Source organism: Choloepus didactylus, chromosome 2 (assembly GCF_015220235.1).
Source record: "Choloepus didactylus isolate mChoDid1 chromosome 2, mChoDid1.pri, whole genome shotgun sequence".
Classification (NCBI taxonomy): Eukaryota; Metazoa; Chordata; class Mammalia; order Pilosa; family Megalonychidae; genus Choloepus; species Choloepus didactylus.
The window spans coordinates 222438424-222452612 of record NC_051308.1 but is presented as its reverse complement, the minus strand read 5'-3'; positions in this window follow the sequence as shown (position 1 = coordinate 222452612).

Below are 14189 nucleotides of genomic sequence, written 5' to 3'. Positions count from 1 at the left end.
TTTATATATGCAAGATATCAGTCTTTTGTCAGATACATGGTTTCCAAAAATTTTTTCCCATTGAGTTGGCTGCCTCTTTACCTTTTTGAGAAATTCCTTTGAGGTGCAGAAACTTCTAAGCTTGAGGAGTTCCCATTTATCTATTTTCTCTTTTGTTGCTTGTGCTTTGGGTGTAAAGTCTAGGAAGTGGCCTCCTAATACAAGGTCTTGAAGATGTTTTCCTACATTATCTTCTAGGAGTTTAATGGTACTTTCTTTTATATTGAGATCTTTGGTCCATTTTGAGTTAATTTTTGTGTAGGGGGTGAGGTAGGGGTCCTCTTTCATTCTTTTGGATATGGATATCCAACTCTCCCAGCCCCATTTGTTGAAAAGACCATTATGGCTCAGTTCGGTGACTTTGGGGGCCTTATCAAAGATCACTCGGCCATAGATCTGAGGGTCTATCTCTGAATTCTCAATTCGATTCCATTGATCTATATGTCTATCTTTGTGCCAGTACCATGCTGTTTTGGCAACTGTGGCTTTATAATAAGCTTCAAAGTCAGGGAGTGTAAGTCCTCCCACTTCGTTTTTCTTTTTTAAAGTGTCTTTAGCAATTCGAGGCATCTTCCCTTTCCAAATAAATTTGATAACTAGCTTTTCCAAGTCTGCAAAGTAGGTTGTTGGAATTTTGATTGGGATTGCATTGAATCTGTAGATGAGTTTGGGTAGAATTGACATCTTAATGACATTTAGCCTTCCTATCCATGAACATGGAATATTTTTCCATCTTTTAAGGTCCCCTTCTATTTCTTTTAGTAGAGTTATGTAGTTTTCTTTGTATAGGTCTTTTACATCTTTGGTTAAGTTTATTCCTAGGTACTTGATTTTTTTAGTTGCTATTGAAAATGGTATCTTTTCTTGAGTGTCTCTTCAGTTTGTTCATTTCTAGCATATAGAAACATTACTGACTTATGTGCATTAATCTTGTATCCCGCTACTTGCTAAATTTGTTTATTAGCTCTAGTAGGTGTATCGTTGATTTCTCAGGGTTTTCTAGATATAAGATCATATCATCTGCAAACAATGACAGTTTTACTTCTTCTTTTCCAATTTGGATGCCTTTTATTTCTTTGTCTTGCCGGATTGCCCTGGCTAGCACTTCCAGCACAATGTTGAATAACAGTGGTGACAGCGGGCATCCTTGTCTTGTTCCTGATCTTAGAGGGAAGGCTTTCAGTCTCTCACCATTGAGTACTATGCTGGCTGTGGGTTTTTCATATATGCTCTTTATCATGTTGAGGAAGTTTCCTTCAATTCCTACCTTTTGAAGTGTTTTTATCAAAAACGGATGTTGGATTTTGTCAAATGCTTTTTCAGCATCTATTGAGATGATCAATTGATTTTTCCCTTTCAAGTTTTAATGTGTTGTAATACATTGATTGTTTTTCTTATGTTGAACCATCCTTGCATGCCTGGAATGAACCCCACTTGGTCATGGTGTATGATTTTTTTAATGTGTCTTTGGATTCGATTTGCAAGTATTTGTTGAGGATTTTTGCATCTATATTCATTAGGGAGATTGGCCGGTAGTTTTCCTTTTTTGTAACATCTTTGCCTGGTTTTGGTATTAGATTGATGTTAGCTTCATAAATGAGTTAGGTAGTGTTCCATTTTTTTCAATGTTTTGAAAGAGTTTGAGTAAGATTGGTGTCAGTTCTTTCTGGAAAGTTTGGTAGAATTCCCCTGTGAAGCCATCTGGCCCTGGGCATTTATTTGTGGGAAGATTTTTGATGACTGATTGGATCTCTTTGCTTGTGATGGGTTGGTTGAGGTCTTCTGTTTCTTCTCTGGTCAGTCTAGGTTGTTCATATGTTTCCAGGAAATTGTCCATTTCTTCTACATTATCCAGTTTGTTGCCATACAGTTGTTCATAATATCCTCTTATAATTTTTTTAATTTCTTCAGGATCTGCAGTTATGTCACCTTTTTCATTCATTATTTTGTTTATATGGGTCTTCTCTCTTTTTGATTTTGTCAGTCTAGCTAGGGGCTTGTCAATCTTGTTGATCTTCTCAAAGAACCAACTTTTGGTGATATTTATCCTTTCTATTGTTTTTTTGTTCTCTATGTCATTTATTTCTGCTTTAATCCTTGTTATTTCTTTTCTTGTACTTGGTTTAGGATTGGTTTGCTGTTCATTTTCTAGCTTCTTCAGTTGATCCATTAGTTCTTTGATTTTGGCTCTTTCTTCCTTTTTAATATATGCGTTTAGTGCTATAAATTTCCCCCTTAGCACTGCTTTTGCTGCATCCCATAGGTTTTGGTATGTTGTGTTCTCATTTTCATTCGTCTCTATATATTTAGCAATTTCTCTTGCTATTTCTTCTTTAACCCACTGATTGTTTAGGAGTGTGTTGTTTAACCTCCAGGTATTTGTGAATTTTCTAAGTCTCTGATGGTTATTGACTTCTAATTGTATTCCATTGTGGTCAGAGAATGTGCTTTGAATAATTTCAATCTTTTTAAATTTATTGAGGCTTGTTTTATGTCCCAGCATATGATCTATTCTGGAGAAAGTTCCGTGAGCACTAGAAAAGTATGTGTATCCTGTTGATTTGGGATGTAATGTCCTGTAGATGTCTGTTAAATCTAATTCATTTATCAGATTGTTTAGGTTTTCAATTTCCTTATTGGTCTTCTGTCTGGTTGATCTATCTATAGGAGAGAGTGATGTGTTGAAGTCTCCCACAATTATTGTGGAAACATCAATTGCTTCCTTTAGTTTTGCCAATGTTTCTCCTCATGTATTTTGTGGCACCTTGATTGGGTGCATAGACATTTACGATTGTTATTTCTTCTTGCTGAATTGCCCCTTTTATTAGTATGTAGTGGCCTTCTTTGTCTCTCAAAACATCCCTGCATTTGAAGTCTATTTTATCTGAGATTAATATTGCTACACCTGCTTTCTTTTGGCTGTAGCTTGCATGAAATATTTTTTTCCATCCTTTCACTTTCAATTTCTTTGTGTCCCTGTGTCTAAGATGAGTCTCTTGTATGCAACATATTGATGGTTCATTTTTTTTGATCCATTCTGCGAATCTATATCTTTTAATTGGGGAGTTTAATCCATTTACATTCAACGTTAAAACCGTGAAGGCATTTCTTGAATCGGCCATCTTATCCTTTGGATTATGTTTGCCATATTTTTCCCTCTCTCTATTAATATCCTTTATTGTACCCATACCGAATCTCTTTAGTACTGAACCTTTCTCCAAGTCTCTCTGTCCTGTCTTTGTTTCTCTGTCTGTAGGGCTCCCTTTAGTATCTCCAGTAGGGCAGGTCTCTTGTTAGCAAATTCTCTCAGCATTTCTTTGTCTGTGAAAAATTTAAGCTCTCCCTCAAATTTGAAGGAGAGCTTTGCTGGATAAAGTATTCTTGGCTGGAAATTCCTCTCACTCAGAATTTTAAATATATCGTGCCACTGCCTTCTCGCCTCCATGGTGGCTGCTGAGTAGTCACTACTTAGTCTTATGCTGTTTCCTTTGTATGTGGTGAATTGCTTTTCTCTTGCTGCTTTCAGAACTTGCTCCTTCTCTTATATGTTTGACAGTGTGATCAGTATATGTCTCGGAGTGGGTTTTTTTGGATTTATTCTATTTGGAGTTCGCTGATCATTTATGATTTGTGTATTTTTGTTGTTTAGAAGATTTGGGAAGTTTTCCCCAACAATTTCTTTGAATACTCTTCCTAGACCTTTACCCTTTTCTTCCCCTTCTGGGACACCAATGAGTCTTATATTCGGACGTTTCATATTATCTATCATATCCCTGAGGTCCATTTCGAGTTTTTCAATTTTTTTCCCCATTCTTTCTTTTATGTTTTCATTTTCCATTCTGTCATCTTCCAGGTCACTGATTCGTTGTTCAACTTCCTCTAGTCTTGTACTATGAGTGTCCAGAATCTTTTTAATTTGGTCAACAGTTTCTTTAATTTCCATAAGATCATCCATTTTTTTATTTAGTCTTGCAATGTCTTCTTTATGCTCTTCTAGGGTCTTCTTGATTTCCTTCATATCCCGTACTAGGGTCTCATTGTTCATCTTTAGTTCTTTGAGTAGCTGCTCTAGGTGTGTCTCTTCTGGTCTTTTGATTTGGGTGCTTGGGCTTGGGTTATCCATATCGTCTGGTTTTTTCATATGCTTTATAATTTTCTGTTGTTTTTGGCCTCGTGGCATTTGCTGACCTTGATAGGGTTCTTTTAGGGTTTGTAGACCAGTTGAAGTCCTTATCTCTAATTTATCAGATCTACAGCTTCGTGGAGTACACTTTCTCTAACTAACCAGCAGGTGGCGTCCACGAGCCACCTGTTCTCCACAAGCCAGATCTCCCCTGCTTAGCCTTTTTGGTGAGTGGGGGAGTGAGTCTTGTGGGGCCCAATTGGTGTCCCAAGCTTGCGTGTGTAGTTGGTGTTGCCTGCCCTGTATGTGGGGCGTGTTTCTGGGCAGTCGGGGAGGGGGGGTGGCCCTAACAATCAAATCTCCCTGATGATCCTAGAGTTTTAAAGCTACTGCAATAGTCTAATCCTTCAGTTCAGTCCTGCCACAGTTTGTCTCTGCCACTGACCCACAAGTCTTTGGTATTGGCGTATGGCTCCTGAGACTTGCAAGTGGGCCCCTCTTCCAGGCTGTGCACCCCGGGTCCTCTGTTGAGGGATGACTGTGCTATGTCACAGGTGAGTGCCGTCCCCCCAGGGCAGTTCTGGGCTGCTGGGCTGTGTTGGGAGGCTCCCAGTCTGCTCAAATGATGGCTGAATGGGGCTCTGTTAATTCACACTGCTCCCCCTTCCCAGCTCTGGGACATTCAGCTGAGGTTGCAGGGAAGGTTAATGTCCACGCCCAGTTTTGTGGTGTGTGCCTGTTATTTGAAGCACTTCCGTCACACTGGGTTGTCTGGGGCAGCTCTGGGCTATGGGGCTGGCGATGGGCAGGAGTGTTTCCTGTCCACCAGGATGGTGGCTGTGAGCGGACACCCCCCTTTTCTTGGGAAGTTGTGTTGTTTAGTGAATTTTCTCAGCCACTGGATTATTGCCTTTTGTCTCAGAGCTCTCTTAGTTCTGCTCTTGACTTGACGTGCCCAAATTTCAATTCTTTGAAGCTTTCTGTATTGAGCTTCTTAGAGTAATTGTTTTAGAAAAAGCAAAAAGGATTTAAAAAAAATAAAATAAAATAAAAAAAAAACGGCCCTCCTCAGAGATCTAATGGGTTATTGAAATGCTAATAGACAAAGCAACCAGAGCCATTAAGGAAAAGTGCCCAGGGCAGAGAGATCAGCCTTGCTTCGGGATTTGCATATGCGCCTCAAGGCCTGATCTCCGCCCTTCCCCTTTCTGTGTTCACCAGAACTCCAAAAATCCTCTGCTTTTATTTTGGAGTTTTTCGTGTTGTTTTTTTTCTATGCCTGTCTCCTCTCTGCTGGGCTGGCTGCTCTCAGAGTCTCTGGTGTCTGGCCTCAGTCTATCTATGGTTGGAGTTTGAATCAGTAGAATGAGTTTCCGGTAAGAGCAGCCACTGCAATTCTCCCTTCTCCTTCCTGGAGCTGACAGCCCCTCCTCCCCCGGGACTGAGCCTGGCAGGGAGGGGCGCGGGTCCCCTGGCCGCAAAAACTTACAGATTTCGCTGATCTCAGCAGTTCCACGTTTTCATGAGTGTTGTATGAAGTATGCCCAAAGACAGATTGCTCTGTGGTGTCCAGTCCACGCAGTTCCTGGCTTTTTACCTACTTTCCTGGAGGAGTAACTAAAACATACAGCTCACCAGTCTGCCATCTTGCCCCGCCTCCCCTTTCACTTTTAAAAGATAATTTTCTGGATATAAAATTCTTGCTTAACAGATTTTTTTTCTTTAAGAACTTTAAATATGCCATCCCACTGTCCTCAGGCCTCCATGGTTTCTGATGAGAAATTCGCTCTTAATATTATGGGAGATCCCTTGTATGTGACAAGTTACTTCCTTTTTGCTGTTTTCAAAATCCTCTTTTTGTCCTTGGATTTTGAAAATCTCACTCTAATGTGTATTGGTGTAGATCTCCTACAGTCTAGACTGCTTGGAGTTTGCTGAGCTTCCTAGATGTGTATATATGTCATGTCTTTCATCAGATTTTGGAAGTTTTAAGCCATTATTTCTTCAAATACTTTTTCTGCCCCCTTCTCTCTCTCCTGTCCTTCTGGTACTCCACTGATGCATAGGTTATCCATAAGTCCCTCAGTCTCTGTTCATTTTTCTTCATTTTTTTTTTCCTTCTGCTCCTCACACCAGATAATTTCAGTTGTCTTCAAGTTTGCTGATACTTTCTTCTATCTGTTTAAATCTGCAGTTGAATCCGTCTAACCAGTTTTCCATTTCAATGACTGTACTTTGCATCTCCAAAATTTGTTTGGTTCCTATTTATAATTTCAATCTCTTTATTTTGTTCAGCCAACTTTTTCCTAAGTTCCTTTAGTTCTTTTTATACAGATTCCTTTACCTCATTGAACATATTTAATGCAGTTGACTTAGAGTCTTTGACTAATAGTTCCAATGTATGAGCTTTCTCAGGGATGGTTTTTGGCGTATTCTTTTTTTCCCCTATTAATGGACCATACTTCCTTGTTTCTTTGCATGTTTTGTAATTTTTTATTGAGAATTGGACAATGTTGAATTTACAATGTAGTTAAAACTGTTTTGGTTTGCTAAACTGCTCAAAGTAGCTACCATGAAATGCACTGGCTTTAAAAGTGGAAATTTATTACCTTACAAGCCTACAGTTTTGAAGCCATAAAAATGTGCAGATCTAGGCACTATCGAGACAATGGTTTCTTCCTGAAGACTGGCTGCCGGCAATCCTGGACTCCTCTTTCACATGGCAAGGCACAGAGCAGCGTTTGCTGGCCTACCCCTTCTTTTCATGTTTTGTTGCTTTCAGGTTCCTGCTTCCTTGGCTTTCTCTTTCTTTGTCTGAATGTCATTCTCTTAAAACAGACCCCAGTAGGAGATTAAGACCCACTCTGGGCCATGACTTACTTGAAATAACCTCATGAAAACCTACTTACACTTCCAGGAATGGATTAGCTTTAAGAACATGATTTTCCAGGGTACATACAATTTCAAACCACCATAATAACTCTAAAGATTTAGTTCTCCCACCCCTCTGGGATTACTAGGGTTTTTGTTTGTTTGTTCATGTGGGTTTTTGTTGTTGCTGCTGTTATTGTTGTTGAGGGCTGGAGCCATCAATTTGTGAGTTTTCCAAACTCTTTTTACTCCCAAGTGGGAAACGGAAAGAGAAAATAAAAAAGATAATGCCTCTTAAACTCTCCCCTGACACTTTTGCCTAAGAGGGGTTACAACAATGGCTATCCTCAGAGCTGGCCCGCCAGCAAGCTGAGTACCTGATCAAAAGCAGTGATCAGCAATCAGACCTCACACTCCCATATTTCAGAGGCATAGGTCTTTACAACCCACCCTGGCACCAGCAAGCTGCACCAGGAGCTGTGGCTTCAGTTTCCATTGCTGCCTGTCACGTGGCTGGGGGATAGGGGGTAATAGCTGCTACTCTGAGAGTGAAATTGACCAATATTTACTGCAATTTACCAACCTCTTCATCCAGTTCTTCCCTGAGTGTTGTACAGTGTTCCACTAGACTCCAGAGTTTCAAAATAGTTGATTCAGACAGTTCCTCCCTGTTCAATAGCTGTTTTGGTGGAAGGACTAATTCCTGGAGGTTTCTACTCCACCATCTTTCCCTGACGTATATTTTAATAGGATCATTCTGGCTGCCCTGGGGGGCAAGGAAGAAGCAAAGGGACCAGTTAGGAGTCAATTGCAATACTACAAGTGTATCAGTCAGCATTCTTTCAGTGAAGAAAAGCCACTAGGAATGATATAGAGTAAGGGAATTATTGTAGGAATTTGCCTTTATGTAATGATGAGTGCAAGTTTAACGGTTTCTGTATAGCTGTTGTTTATGCATCTGGTATTGGGCTGGAATTCAGCAGAGCAGGCATCTCAGAAGGAAAGATGGGCATGAAGTGTGAGTGTGTGTGTGTGTGTGGGGGGGGGGCAAAGACAAATGGGAACCCAAAAAGATGAACTAGAACTTGTGAGGACAAACTGGATCCTCTGTCAGTCTCTCACTAGCTCTATTATGGGTTGAATTTTGTCTCCCAAAAAAGATATGTTAAAGCCCTAAACTCTGGTACTTGTGAATGTAGCCTTATTTGGCATAGGCCCTTTGCAGATATAAGCAAGTTTAGATGAGGTCATACTGGATAGGGTGGGCTCTAAATCCAATATAACTAGTGTCCTCAAAAGAAGAGAAGAGGACTCCAGCGACACAGGCACGACAGGGAGAAGGAGCTTTGTGAAGATGGAGGCAGGGACTGGCATTAAGCTGCCACCAGCCAAGGAACACCTGGGGACACCAGAAGCTGGAAGAGGCAAGGAAGGATTCTTCTCTAGGGACTTTGTGGGGAGACTGGCCCTGCCAGCACCTTGATTTTGGACTTCTGGCCTTCTGAACTGTGAAAGATGAAATTTTTGTTGCTTCAAGCCACCCGATTTGTGGTACTTTACGATAGCCTTAGGAATCTAAGACAACTTCTCAGCCTCCAACTTTGATGATATGGATGACCAGCAGGAGAAGCCGATGTCTTTCATCAACCTGCAGAAGTTGAAGAAGTTGAAGGTAGGCTCTGCTGCTGCCTCACACCAGAAAGGGGAGCTAGCAGATCAGTGAAAACATGCATAAGCTGCAGGAGCAGCTGGCCCTACATTGGCCTTTGAAGTATAAGCATGGGTACAGCTTCATGTTCATCTTCCAAATCCCACCCAAATCTCCTCCTGTGGCCAATCCTTACCCAGAACCATCCAGGAAAAGGAATTCTGGGAAATACAGTTCCCACTTACTTAAATTGATACCATACAAAGCCACCATAAAAGGTGAGAAATTAAAATGGCTTGGAGAAGGGTATTAGGGGCATGAGAAATGTGTGAATCCTGGAGGTAAGTTGGACATCCTTCCCTGGATCTATTTGGTTCCTGAGCTTGGATGGTGAGTTCTGAGGTGAGGGTAGTCATGCCACCTTGAATCTGGTTAGGGAGAAGAAAGCAGGCCTACTACTCATATTTGCAGGGCCTGGGACCAAAATGGAGGCCCAATGTCCAAATGTTCAAACCTATAAATCAAGATGACAAACTATTAAATAAAATATATACTATCCTCACACCTAAACAAACATACCTTCATAATGACAAAATGAAAACTATGTGTAGGTCTATAATTTTTACATGATTGAAAGTCTATCAGATAGACCAAATTTAATTATCATAGTGTATGTCTGGGTGTCCTTTCAATGGGCTGGAATATTTGGATGAGAAATAAAGAAAATATTTATGTAATTAATAAATTATTATATATTCACTCTCTAAAATAGAGCAGAAAAAAGAGCAGCCCCTGACCTTAGGAGGCTGGCTTGGCACACACAACTAGGCCAGAGCAATGACATAAGCAATCTCACCAAGTACCAATCTCAGACAAGGGTACTGAGACCATGATAAAATGCGACAAAACAAGGCCACTTCATAATTTTGCCTAAGCACAGAGAGCAGCAAGATCCCTCCTTTCCCCTATAGATAAGATTTATTGAGTTTCCCAGTCACAGAATTGCTCCTGATTTCTGACATCCAATCTAGAGCAATCTCTCGTTTTCTTAGACTTTCCGCCAAATCACTCAACCCAAGCTCAACTCCTTTAACTGGTTCTTTCTAATACTCCTTAGTGAGATATCCCATGATCCCCAGTGGTGTGTATTCTCCTTCACTACAATGAACAATAAATCCAACTTGTTTAAGTACAGCTGTGTTCCTGGTGGTTTTTGGCTGAAGGGCATTGACACCTATAATTTTTTTTTTTTTTAACTTCATTTCAGCAAAATCATTAATGTGTTGTTATAATCAAAATTTTCACCTAATTTGTGTTCTCTTGACAGCTAATGATCTAAAGTAGGGATTAGCAAATTATAGCCTCTGGGCCAAACGAGGCCTGTTATGTGCTTTTGTATATGAAGTTTTATTGGAAAATGGCCACACTCACTCATGTATGGCCTATGGCTGCTTTCATGCTACAATGGCAGAGTTGGATAGTTATGACAGACATGATGGCACAAAAAGCCTAAAATACTGTCTGGCCCTTTACAGAAAAAGTTTACCAAGCTCTGATATAAGGAATTAAAACTAAAATGTAATTCTTTTTCAAAGCTCATGTAGTAGTTTGAAGCTGTTATGTACCCCAGAAAATCATATATTAAATTTAATCTACTCCTGTGGGTGTAGAAAACTATTGTAGGTGGGACTTTTTGATTAGGTTGTTTCAGTTGAGGCCTGCCCCAGGGTGGGTCTTAATCCTTTTACTGAAGTCCTTTATAAGAGGATAAAAAACATACAGAAACTAAGAGATGAAATTCAGAGAAATAGCTAGAGAATTTTAGAGAGAAAGTGATAGACCAAGAAGCCAGAAGCTGAAGCAATGAAAGCTGGGAGAGAAGGACCAGCAGACGTCACCATGTGCCTTGCTCTCTGACAGAGGATCCCCAGCTTGGGATACCTGGTCTTCGGAAAAGGTATCGTCCTGTTGAGGCCTCAGTTGGGACATTTTCATGGCCTTAGAACTGTAAATTTGTAAGCTAATAAATCCGCATTGTAAAAGCCAACCCACTTCTGTATGTTGCATTCGAGCAGCTTTACCAGGCCAAAACAGTACACAAAATTTGAATTTATTTTCATAAAAAAATTAAATAAAAATAAACATGAAAATAAGAAATTAAAACATTTTCATATATTTTTAAAACTTCAAAACATTTGCTCCAAAATATTCGAAATGATCTATTAAAAATTAAAAAGCAAGATATACATATTAGTTAATACCAAACTTTAAATCAAAATTATTTAAAGGTGACATATTTTGTGCTTAGAAATTTAACCAAATCTTACTAATTTTTAAAAACATAACTGTCATTCTAGCATTCAATATTCATCTAATTGTCAGTATAAAGAATTGGTACCATATGTTAACACGTTACATCTAGATCTATACACGGATTAAGTAGTAATAAGACTTGTTCAATTGTGAAACATTCCTCAGCTGCCGTGTGCAACTATTGTGAATACCTAGGTAATTTGTTCATACCTCTAGTTTGGAAAACTAATTGAAACTGGAAGAGAAGCAAGAAAATGGACACTGGGCACTATTGGGAAATGATACTTTGTTAGGCAAGAATTTACTGCATTCGTGCCATCAGAGAGAAAGGATTTGGCAAGTCTTTTCTCTTACCCTCAGTCTTCCCCAGACTCTGAAGTAATGCCTGCCTGTGATGCTGACAGTGACACAAAGTGTAAACCTTTACAATAATCAACATCGTTGCCTTTTGTTTCGAGGATGTAGGGCAAGAGATGTCAGATGCATTCCCTGGGGCCTGAATGGTTCTAGTCCTAGAGAGGATGTTTATAAGTATGGGTTGTGTTGTGATCGCACTGAGCTTCAGATCCCAAGGGACAGAGGCACTCAAGTGTTCTTTTATTTTGTTTCTGTTTGTGATATGCAAGGTCCTCTAAATCATAGGGCCCAGGTTGAAGCATAGTGTTGCTAGTAAGAGCTCAGCTACTGCATGGTATTTAAAATTTTATCCGTATCTTTTATGTTGTTTGAGTTTGGGTAGCAGAAATTCAACTAGTGAAGGATATCTGGTATTTTGATAATGGTGCTGATAGCATTTACTGATAGACCAGATATGGGATATGAGAGAAAGAGGAGTTAAGAATAACACCAAAATTTTTGGCCCAAACACTTGGATAAACAGAACTGTCAATTGAATGAAGGAAGACTGCAGGAAGAACTAGACATTTTTTTGACATATCGAATTTGAGATGGCTAATTAGATACCCAAGTGGAGATTTCAATTTCAGGGAGAGGCCAGCCCAAAGATACAAATTTCAAAGTTATCAGTGGTAGAAAAGCCAAGGATTGGATGAGATCACCCTGGATGAGTGATGAGAGAGACGATAAGAGATACAAGGACCCCACAGGAACTAATCACAACTGCAGACAGTGGAAAGTCCCTAGGGAATGGTGGAGTAACTCGCTGGAATCAACCTGGGTGCCCAAATAACAGTTTGGAGAACAGCCATCAGCTGACCTGGAATGTTAGCCTTTACATCATTATATAAGACAAAAAGAAACTATTTTGTTCAAGCCACTGAACAAATTGTTCAATCTCTCTGATACAGTGGTCTACCCTTAACCTAAAGGACAAACCTCATGCAGGTCTCCACATCCAACTTAGTCCAGGAGGAGAAGAGAAGGAATGGTTAAAGGGTGTAACTCATCATGCTTGAGGGTGGCAGAAGGAACAGTGGAGCATTTTCTCCAATGACCTTGAGCAGAGTAGGTATGGGACATGGGGTCCGGATGAACAGAACCCAGCAGTAAGCCACATGGACTTGACACCAGGTGGGAATGAGGATGTTAGTATGGACAGATGACAATCAAAGACTAGGCACTCCTGCCCCAAAGTCTAGGTACTGCACATCCTGCTTCATTCTACTTGTGTTAGTGGCCCCAAAACCTCTCTGCTCTGGCATCTACTCTTTGACTAGATCTTTAACTGCTGGGTGGAGTCAGGAAGAGGCATTTCTCTCTTCTCTCTCTAGGCTTTTGAGGTAATATTATCCAGTCTCAGGATGCTATATATCACATATATGCTGATAATCTTTTCAAAACTCTATTTCCACCTCAGACTTCTCCTCTAAGAGGTATTTAGAAATATACAGAGTACAGCCCACTTCCTACAGGATGACTCCCCCTGGATATCCCACAGGAATCTAGAACTTAACACATCAAAAACAAAACCCCTGATTCTGCCTCTGAAATCTGTCCTTCTAGTCTTCCCTTTCATGGGAAATGATACCACCATCTACACAGCTGGGCACATTGACTATAATTTCTTCCTTTTCCTTACCTCCCAAATCCAATCTATCCTTAAGTCCTGTTGATTCTGTCTCAGAAATATATCTTGAGTCTGTCCACTTCTCTCCATTGCAACCCTGTAAGTCCAAGCTACCATTACTTTTAGCCTAGATAATTGCTCTAGCCTCCTCATCAGTCTCTCTGCTTTCACTCTGGCCCCCTGCAGTCTATTCTCATAGCAACCAGACAAATCTTTTAAAAATATAAATCCAATCATGTTACTTGCTTGCTTAAAAACTGCCAATGGTTTCTTTCCCATTGTACTTTGAAAAGAATCTATATTCTTATCAGAGTCTCCAGGCTCCACATATCTGACCCCTGCCTGCCCCTGCCTACCTCTCTACTCGTTCTCTTGCCTATACTGAATAGGCCAAGCTCTATTCCACCTCAAGGTCTTCACCTTTCCCTCAGCTCAGAACATTCTTGGCTAAGTCACATGGTTAAGTCCTTCTCAACCTTAAGGTCTTGGCACCTCCTCAGAGAGCCTTTCCCTGACCTTCTCTACCTAGGTGATTTTCCCTGCTTTTTCCCCTATTCCAGCATGTTCTCTACCCCTACAGCATATTTTTCCATAGTCCTTGCTTGGGGCTGCCTTTGTCACTAGTCTGTTGGCTTCAAAGGGCAGGAATCATGTCTATTTTACACACCAGTGTATCCCCAGCATCTAAACCAGATCCTGGCACACAGTAAAGAGTCAATAAAGATTTGTAGAATAAATGGATCAATTAGCCCTGCACTAGGTAGAAGGGATACAGAGATGACCCAGACACCATCCTTCCCTTCCAAAATGCCATGGTCTGACAGATGAAAAACAAGTACATACTGATAAGTAATACAGAGGAGATCAGAAATGGATGTGGTAGGAACACAGAGTAGTAGCCCATGCTTCAGGGTGGGGTATGTGTGTCAGTACAAGGGAGACTGTTTACATGACCCAGGGTACCAGCATGCCCCTGGGAGAAATGTAGTCTATTTTTCTAATAACTTACATTTATCCAGTGTACCAGGTTCCATATACTGTTTTTTATTCTCACAGCGACTCAGTTGTACAATTGAGGAAAGTGAGGCTCTGAGAAGTTCAGTGATAGGTCCAAGCTAGTAGACATGGAGCAGTGATTTGAATCTTTGCTTTCTGACCCGAGCCTAAAC